We start from the raw sequence: 9039 nt of genomic DNA, 5'->3' as shown, positions 1-9039 counted from the left end.
CTCACCTGTCCCTGATTGGCCAAAGGACACACCTGTTCCTGGTTGCCAATCAGGCTCCTACCTGCCCTGCCTGTCAGTCTGTCAGTGTTGGATCATTGTTCTTTGTACATTTGCTACTCTACTATGTTTGACTTTTCTAAAGAAATGTTGTGTCTTGTGCACTTCCAAGCTGCACTCGCCTTATTTTTGTTCATTAAAATACTATTTTAGGCATGTTCTGCCTTGCGGCTGTGGTCTCTTTATCTCTGGGGTCATGCTGAAAAGACCGCTACCTGTAACTTAAATTTCGTCCATTTAAGTTTATTTAGCCATTTTATGCTTAAAAATACTAAATTGAAACCAAAGAATTTGTAAAATGTGCTAACATTTTTGACAAATAAGGGACCGAGCGAGTCGCTGAATATGATGTTTTTAATGAATATATCTTTTAAAAACGCCAGACGAAAGTCCATTTATTTTTATTTTCTTAAAATTATGAATTAAAATACAAAAATAAATTAAGGAACATACAATTTGTATGTCTTATTTTATTGCTTAATTTATTTTAGATAGGATTTGTGTTGATGTAAAAATGTATTAAATGAACGCATTTATTTAAATATAATATTTAATAATTCTATATAGCCCAATATTTGCTTTGTTTTACAACAAATTCATAAAAATGGCGATACATTAATCCCTTGTTTATCAGTGTTATTTGGTTCCGGGTCTGACCATAATAATTACATTTCTGCTAAGGAGGAGTCATTAAAGGGGAACATTATCACAATTTCAGAAGGGTTAAAACCAATAAAAATCAGTTCCCAGTGGCTTATTTTATTTTGCGAAGTTTTTTTCCAAATTTTACCCATCATGGAATATCCCGAAAAAAGGCTTTAAAGTGCCTGATTTTCGCTATCGGTATATCCAGCCGTCCATTTTCCTGTGACACCAATACAAACAAACATGGCGGATAGAACAGAAAGGTATAGCGACATTAGCTCGGATTCAGACTCGGATTTCAGCGGCTTTAGCAAATCAACAGATTATGCATGTATTGAAACGGATGGTTGGAGTGTGGAGGCAGATAGCGAAAACGAAATTGAAGAAGAAACTGAAGCAATTGAGCCATATCACGACAGACAGCGGCAACGACGACAAATTCAGCGATCGCCTTCTAACCAACTATTGCATCTTTTGACCACTGGAGCAATTTGAATCTGTCGATTGGTATGTGTTTGTTTGGCATTAAATTTGGGTGGAGGGAAAGGCTGAATGCAAATATAGCTCCAAATGAGGCATAGTGATGCAATATGTACATACAGTAGAAGCATTTAAGTCTCACCTTAAAACTCATTTGTATACTCTAGCCTTTAAATAGACCTCCTTTTTAGACCAGTTGATCTGCCGCTTCTTTTCTTTTTTCTCCTATGTCCCCCCTCCTTTGTGGAGGGGGTCCGGTCCGATGACCATGGATGAAGTACTGGCTGTCCAGAGTCGAGACCCAGGATGGACCGCTCGCCTGTATCGGTTGGGGACATCTCTACGCTGCTGATCCGCCTCCGCTTGAGATGGTTTCCTGTGGATGGGACTCTCGCTGCTGTGTTGGATCCGCTTTGAACTGAACTCTCGCGGCTGTGTTGGAGCCACTATGGATTGAACTTTCACAGTATCATGTTATGAAGGAGGCAACATCACACAGCAAACAACACACAACATGTAAGTACACACACTCCTACACAGAACACTTATTTTATGGTCAACATGCTAAATCATTTCAGTTGTTTTGCAGGTTTTACCATTAAAGACAACATATTTTCAAAAGTTGACACAGTAAAGTCCAAAATTGTCACAACATAGTCCAAAATTGTCAAAACAAAGTCCACAAACAACACAAGAAAGTCCACAAATAACACATATTCAAAGAGCAACACAAAAAGTCCACAAAACACCACAAAGTCCAAAATTAACACAAGTCCAAAATTAACACAACAAAGTCCACAAATGACACAACAAAGTCCACAAAAAGCTCAACCAAGTCCACAATGACATAAAGTCAAAAAACGACACAAAGTCCACAAACGATACAACAAAGTCCACAAACAACACAACAAAGTCCACAAATGACACAAAGTTCACAAACAACACAAAGTCAAAAATCAACACAACCAAGTCCACAAATGACACAACAAAGACCACAAAGACACAACAAAGTCCACAAACAGCACAACAAAGTCCACAATGACACAAAGTCCACAAATGACACACAGTCCACAAATGACACACAGTCCACAAACGACACAACAAATCCACAAATGACAAGGTCCACAAACAACACAAAGTCCAAAATCAACACAACAAAGTCCACAAACAACACCAAAAAGTCCACAAACACAAAGTCCAAAATGAACACAACAAAGTCCACAAATGACACAAAAGTCCACAAACAACACAACAAAGTCCACAAACAACACCACCAAGTCCAAAATCAACAAAAAGTCCACAAACGACACAAAGTCCACAAACAACACAAAGTCCACAAACAACACAAAGGCCAAAATTAACACAACAAAGTCCACAAACACAAAGTCCACAATCGACACAAGGTAGTTCACAAACAACACAACAAAGTCCACAAAGACATAACAAAGTCCACAAAGACACAACAAAGTCCACAAACAACACAACAAAGTCCACAAACACAAAGTCCACATTCGACACAAGGTAGTCCACAAACAACACAACAAAGTCCACAAAGGCACAACAAAGTCCACAAACAACACAACAATGTCCACAAACAACACAACATAGTTCCAAAACAACACATCAAAGTTCACAAACAACACAACAAAGTCCACACAGACAGGTGCATTACAATCTGATTGCCGGTAATGGTGTCAGGTTGTGTGTCGTTGTAGCAACGCCAAGTGTGTGCTGCAGTAGAACGCCAACAGAGGCCACGCCAAGTGTGTGCTGCAGTAGAACGCCAACAGAGGCCACGCCAAGTGTGTGCTGCAGTAGAACGCCAACAGAGGCCACGCCAAGTGTGTGCTGCAGTAGAACGCCAACAGAGGCCACGCCAAGTGTGTGCTGCAGTAGAACGCCAACAGAGGCCACGCCAAGTGTGTGCTGCAGTAGAACGCCAACAGAGGCCACGCCAAGTGTGTGCTGCAGTAAAACGCCAACAGAGGCCATGCCAAGTGTGTGCTGCAGTAGAACGCCAACAGAGGCCACGCCAAGTGTGTGCTGCAGTAGAACGCCAACAGAGGCCACGCCAAGTGTGTCCTGCAGTAGAACGCCAACAGAGGCCACGCCAAGTGTGTGCTGCAGTAAAACGCCAACAGAGGCCATGCCAAGTGTGTGCTGCAGTAGAACGCCAACAGAGGCCACGCCAAGTGTGTCCTGCAGTAGAACGCCAACAGAGGCCACGCCAAGTGTGTCCTGCAGTAGAACGCCAACAGAGGCCACGCCAAGTGTGTGCTGCAGTAGAACGCCAACAGAGGCCACGCCAAGTGTGTCCTGCAGTAGAACGCCAACAGAGGCCACGCCAAGTGTGTCCTGCAGTAGAACGCCAACAGAGGCCACGCCAAGTGTGTGCTGCAGTAGAACGCCAACAGAGGCCATGCCAAGTGTGTGCTGCAGTAGAACGCCAACAGAGGCCACGCCAAGTGTGTCCTGCAGTAGAACGCCAACAGAGGCCACGCCAAGTGTGTGCTGCAGTAGAACGCCAACAGAGGCCACGCCAAGTGTGTCCTGCAGTAGAACGCCAACAGAGGCGTCCCTTCCGGCTGCATCCTTTATTGGCTGCAGTGTACTTGAGTGCCACAGCACATTACAAGCTGCCGTCATTCAAGTGGAAAAGGGCCGCCTCACGGAGCCGCCTTTCTTTTATTCATGGCCCTGTAAATAACTCCACTTTATGAAAAGCAGCCTGTGTGACTCACAGATACCTCTCTAACCACCACACATTATTATTTCATGCTCTTTGAGAGGAGGGCCTGCAGCTCGCCGTGCTTTCATGCCGCTGTGTACGACACAACATCAGACGGACGCCGACCCTCCCTTGAATTCACAAACACTTCCCAGTGCACGAGTGGCGGGAGGAGACGGAGGCGCCGCTAACGCTCCGGAACGCCATCGGTTGACGAGATAACGGGCGCCTGTCGTGGAAAAAAAAAAAAAGTCTGACCTCTCGTGGGACATCACACACCCTTTAGAGCGCCGGCTAATGGCCGACCTTATTGGTCATGGTGGGCTCCCGTTTGAATCTCAATGAGGGTTTCATGACCGACAAGGTGCAGCGGGCCCGCTCCAGTTAGCCAGTTAGCGCCTTTTACCTCTCAACATCCATCAATCTGAGCAGCTGCACAAGGAGGACAGAAAATAGATGTTTTTCTTTGTAAAATACTTCAGAGAATTAATTATAATACATTTTATACCATACATAGCATCATAAAACATCTGGAGGATGCCCAGTGAGTTACATCGTCGTTGTCTAATACAATGCATATGTGGTTTTCAATTATTAGTTTTTGGCCCAAAGGTCATCCAGTCAGCCAGCCTGGAGGTTCACAATCTTACCCAGAAAAGGTGAGCTACAGATGGGCAGCATAGCAGCCACGCTAGGGCATCCACCTGGAGCCGTGACTTGTTAAACATTGGTTGATTGAGTTGTTCCAAATGAGGACTATGAAGAATATTTTGTACGGTTTGAGTTGTAGTTTCTGCACCGAAATTCCCATTTTTTCACACAAGTGATCCAGTGAACCAGCCTACACTTTGATAAGCTTACCCATGAAGGGTGAGATATGCATGGGCAGAATTGCAGCCATGCTGGGGCCTCCACCTGGAGCCCTGACTTGTTAAACATTTTTGAGTCAGCTGTAGTTGATTGGGTTGTTCCAAATGAAGACTATGAGTTGTAGTTTCTTCACCAAAATTCTCCTTTTTCCACCCAAGTGATCTAGTGGACCAGCCTACACTTTGACGAGCTTACCCATGAAAGGTGAGATATACATGGGCAGCATTGCAGCCATGCTGGGGCCTCCACCTGGAGCCCTGACTTGTTAAACACTTTTGGGTCAGCTGTAGTTGATTTAGTTGTTTTAAATAAGGACTGTGAACACAATGATTAAGGTTTGAGTTGTAGTTTCAGCACCAAAATCCTCCTTTTTTTCACCAAAGTGATCTAGTGAACCAGCCTAGACTTTGAGAAGCGTACCCAGGAAAGGTGAGCTATAGATGGGTAGCATGGCAGCCACGCTGGGGCCTCCACCTAGAGCCCTGACTTGTTAAACACTTTGGAGTCAGCTTTGGTGGATTTGAGTTGTTCCAAATGAGGACTATGAACAAAATGTTTAAGGTTTGAGTTGTAGTTTCTGTACTGAAATTACACTTTTTTCACACAAGTGATCCAGTGAACCAGCCTATACTTTGAGAAGCGTACCCAGGAAAGGTGAGCTATAGATGGGTAGCATGGCAGCCACGCTGGGGCCTCCACCTAGAGCCCTGACTTGTTAAACACTTTGGAGTCAGCTTTGGTGGATTTGAGTTGTTCCAAATGAGGACTATGAACAAAATATTTAAGGTTTGAGTTGTAGTTTCTGTACTGAAATTACACTTTTTTCACACAAGTGATCCAGTGAACCAGCCTATACTTTGACGAGCTTACCCAGGAAAGGTGAGATACAGATGGGCAGCATTGCAGCAATGCTGGGGCCTCCACCTGGAGCCCTGACTTGTTAAACACTTTTGAGTCAGCTGTGGTTAATTGAGTTGTTCCAAATTAAGAAAATGTTTGAGGTTTGAGTTGTAGTTTCTGCACCAAAATGTCCATTTTTTCACCCAAGTGATTCAGTGAATCAGCCTTGACTTGGACAAGGTTACCCAGGGAAAGGTGAGCTGTAGATGGGCAGCATAGCAGCCACGCTGGGGCCTCCACCTTGAGCCCTGACTTGTTAAACACGTTTGAGTCAGCTGTGGTTGATTGAGTTTTTCCAAATGAGGACTATGAGTTGTAGTTTCTTCACCAAAATTCTCCTTTTTTCACCTAAGTGATCTAGTGGACCAGCCTAGACTTTGATGAGCTTACCCATGAAAGGTGAGATATACATGGGCAGCATTGCAGCCATGTTGGGGCCTCAACCTGGAGCCCTGACTTGTTAAACACTTTTGAGTCAGCTGTAGTTGATTTAGTTGTTTTAAATAAGGACTGTGAACACAATGATTAAGGTTTGAGTTGTAGTTTCAGCACCAAAATTCTCCTTTTTTCACCAAAGTGATCCAGTGAACCAGCCTAGACTTTGACAAGCGTACCCAGGAAAGGTGAGCTATAGATGGGCAGCATGGCAGCCACGCTGGGGCCTACACCTAGAGCCCTGACTTGTTAAACACTTTGAAGTCAGTTTTGGTTGATTTGAGTTGTTCTAAATGAGGACTATGAACAAAATATTTAAGGTTTGAGTTGTAGTTTCTGTACCGAAATTCTACTTTTTTCACACAAGTGATCCAGTAAACCAGCCTATACTTTGACGAGCTTACCCAGGAAAGGTGAGATATACGTAGATGGGCAGCATTGCAGCCATGCTGGGGCCTCCACCTGGAGCTCTGACTTGTTAAAAACTTTTGAGTGAGCTGTGGTTAATTGAGTTGTTCCAAATGAAGACAATGTTTGAGGTTTGAGTTGTAGTTTCTGCACCGAAATTTCAATTTTTTCACCCAAGTGATTCAGTGAATCAGCCTTGACTTTGACAAGCTTACCCAGGGAAAGGTGAGCTATAGATGGGCAGCCTAACAGCCACGCTGGGGCCTCCACCTTGAGCCCTGACTTGTTAAACACGTTTGAGTCAGCTATGGTTGATTGAGTTGTTCAAAATGAGGACTATGAGTTGTAGTTTCTTCACCAGAATTCTCCTTTTTTCACACAAGTGATCCAGTGAACCAGCCTAGACTTTGATGAGCTTACCCAGGAAAGGTGAGATATAGATGGGCAGCATTGCAGCCATGTTGGGGCCTCCACCTGGAGTCCTGTCTTGTCAAACACTTTTGAGTCAGCTGTGGTTGATTGCGTTGTTCCAAATGAGGGCTATAAACAAAATGTTTAAGGTTTGAGTTGTAGTTTCAGCACCAAAATCCTCCTTTTTTTCACCAAAGTGATCCAGTGAACCAGCCTAGACTTTGAGAAGCGTACCCAGGAAAGGTGAGCTATAGATGGGCAGCATGGCAGCCACGCTGGGGCCTCCACCTAGAGCCCTGACTTGTTAAACACGTTTGAGTCAGCTATGGTTGATTGAGTTGTTCAAAATGAGGACTATGAGTTGTAGTTTCTTCACCAGAATTCTCCTTTTTTCACACAAGTGATCCAGTGAACCAGCCTAGACTTTGATGAGCTTACCCAGGAAAGGTGAGATATAGATGGGCAGCATTGCAGCCATGTTGGGGCCTCCACCTAGAGCCCTGACTTGTTAAACACTTTGGAGTCAGCTTTGGTTGATTTGAGTTGTTCCAAATGAGGACTATGAACAAAATGTTTAAGGTTTGAGTTGTAGTTTCTGTACTGAAATTCCACTTTTTTCACACAAGTGATCCAGTGAACCAGCCTATACTTTGACAAGCGTACCCAGGAAAGGTGAGCTATAGACGGGCAGCATAGCAGGCTTTCAGGGGCCTCCCCCTGGAGCCCTGACTTGTTAAACACTTTTGAGTCAGCTGTGGTTGATTGAGTTGTTCCAAATGTGGACTATGAACAAATTGTTTAAGGTTTGAGTTGTAGTTTCAGCACCAAAAGTCTCCTTTTTTTTTACCGAAGTGATCCAGTGAATCAGCCTAGACTTTGACGAGTGTACCAGGGAAAGGTGAGCTATAAATGGACAGCATAGCAGCCGCTCAAAACGATTCATTATGTCTTCTTATTCAAATACTTGTAGTAATCAGACAATATTTTTGGTATATTTATATGGAATCTTTATACGACATGTTTCATGAATTGATTAACGTGGACCCCGACTTAAACAAGTTGAAAAACTTATTGGGGTGTTACCATTTAGTGGTCAATTGTACGGAATATGTACTGTACTGTGCAATCTACTAATAAAAGTATCAATCAATCAATCAAACAAACAATTCAACGGAGCGTACCCAGGAAAGGTGAGCTATATTCATATATTATATTTAATAATACAATATTCTAATATCAATAGTGATCCAACCTGTCAGATTGTAGGTTGACAATGCTGGCTACTGTACACTGCTTGTTTTTGTCCCCATATTATTTCATGCATGACAGCGAAAAAGCGTTAATTTTTTAAGAAGAAGAAAAAAAAATCATATTGTACATTTTTTTTTCAAAAAAAAAAAAAAAATAAAATAAAAATAAATAAATATATATATATATATATATATATATCCATCCCCATCCATCTTCTACCGCTTATTCCCTTTCTGGGTCGCGGGGGGCGCTGGCGCCTATCTCAGCTACAATCAGGCGGAAGGCGGGGTACACCCTGGACAAGTCGCCACCTCATCCCAGGGCCAACACAGATAGACTGACAACATTCACACTCACTTTCACACACTAGGGCCAATTTAGTGTTGCCAATCAACTTATCCCCAGGTGCATGTCTTTGGAGGTGGGAGGGGCCTATCCCCAGGTGCATGTCTTCGGAAGTGGGAGGAAGCCGGAGTACCCGGAGGGAACCCACGCATTCACATGCAAACTCCACACAGAAAGATCCCGAGCCTGGATTTGAACCCAGGACTGCAGGAACTTCGTATTGTGAGACAGACGCACTAACCCTTCTGTCACCGTGTGTGTGTGTGTGTGTGTGTGTGTGTGTGTGTGTGTGTGTGTGTGTGTGTGTGTGTGTGTGTGTGTGTGTATATATACATAATTTTTAATTTTTTTATTTCAAGAAAAAAGTAAAAATTTAAAAAAATACTTTTCAAAGGAAAAAAATTGTTTTATTTAATTTTTTAAAACAAACTTATATCTAAAAAAAGAGGTAATTTTACACAACAAAATTCACAAATATTTTGTAAGAAGAAGAAATGTCTTTGAAAAAG

The sequence above is a fragment of the Nerophis ophidion genome, linkage group LG10 (assembly GCF_033978795.1).
Source record: "Nerophis ophidion isolate RoL-2023_Sa linkage group LG10, RoL_Noph_v1.0, whole genome shotgun sequence".
Lineage (NCBI taxonomy): Eukaryota > Metazoa > Chordata > Actinopteri > Syngnathiformes > Syngnathidae > Nerophis > Nerophis ophidion.
Note: the sequence above shows the minus strand (reverse complement) of the source record.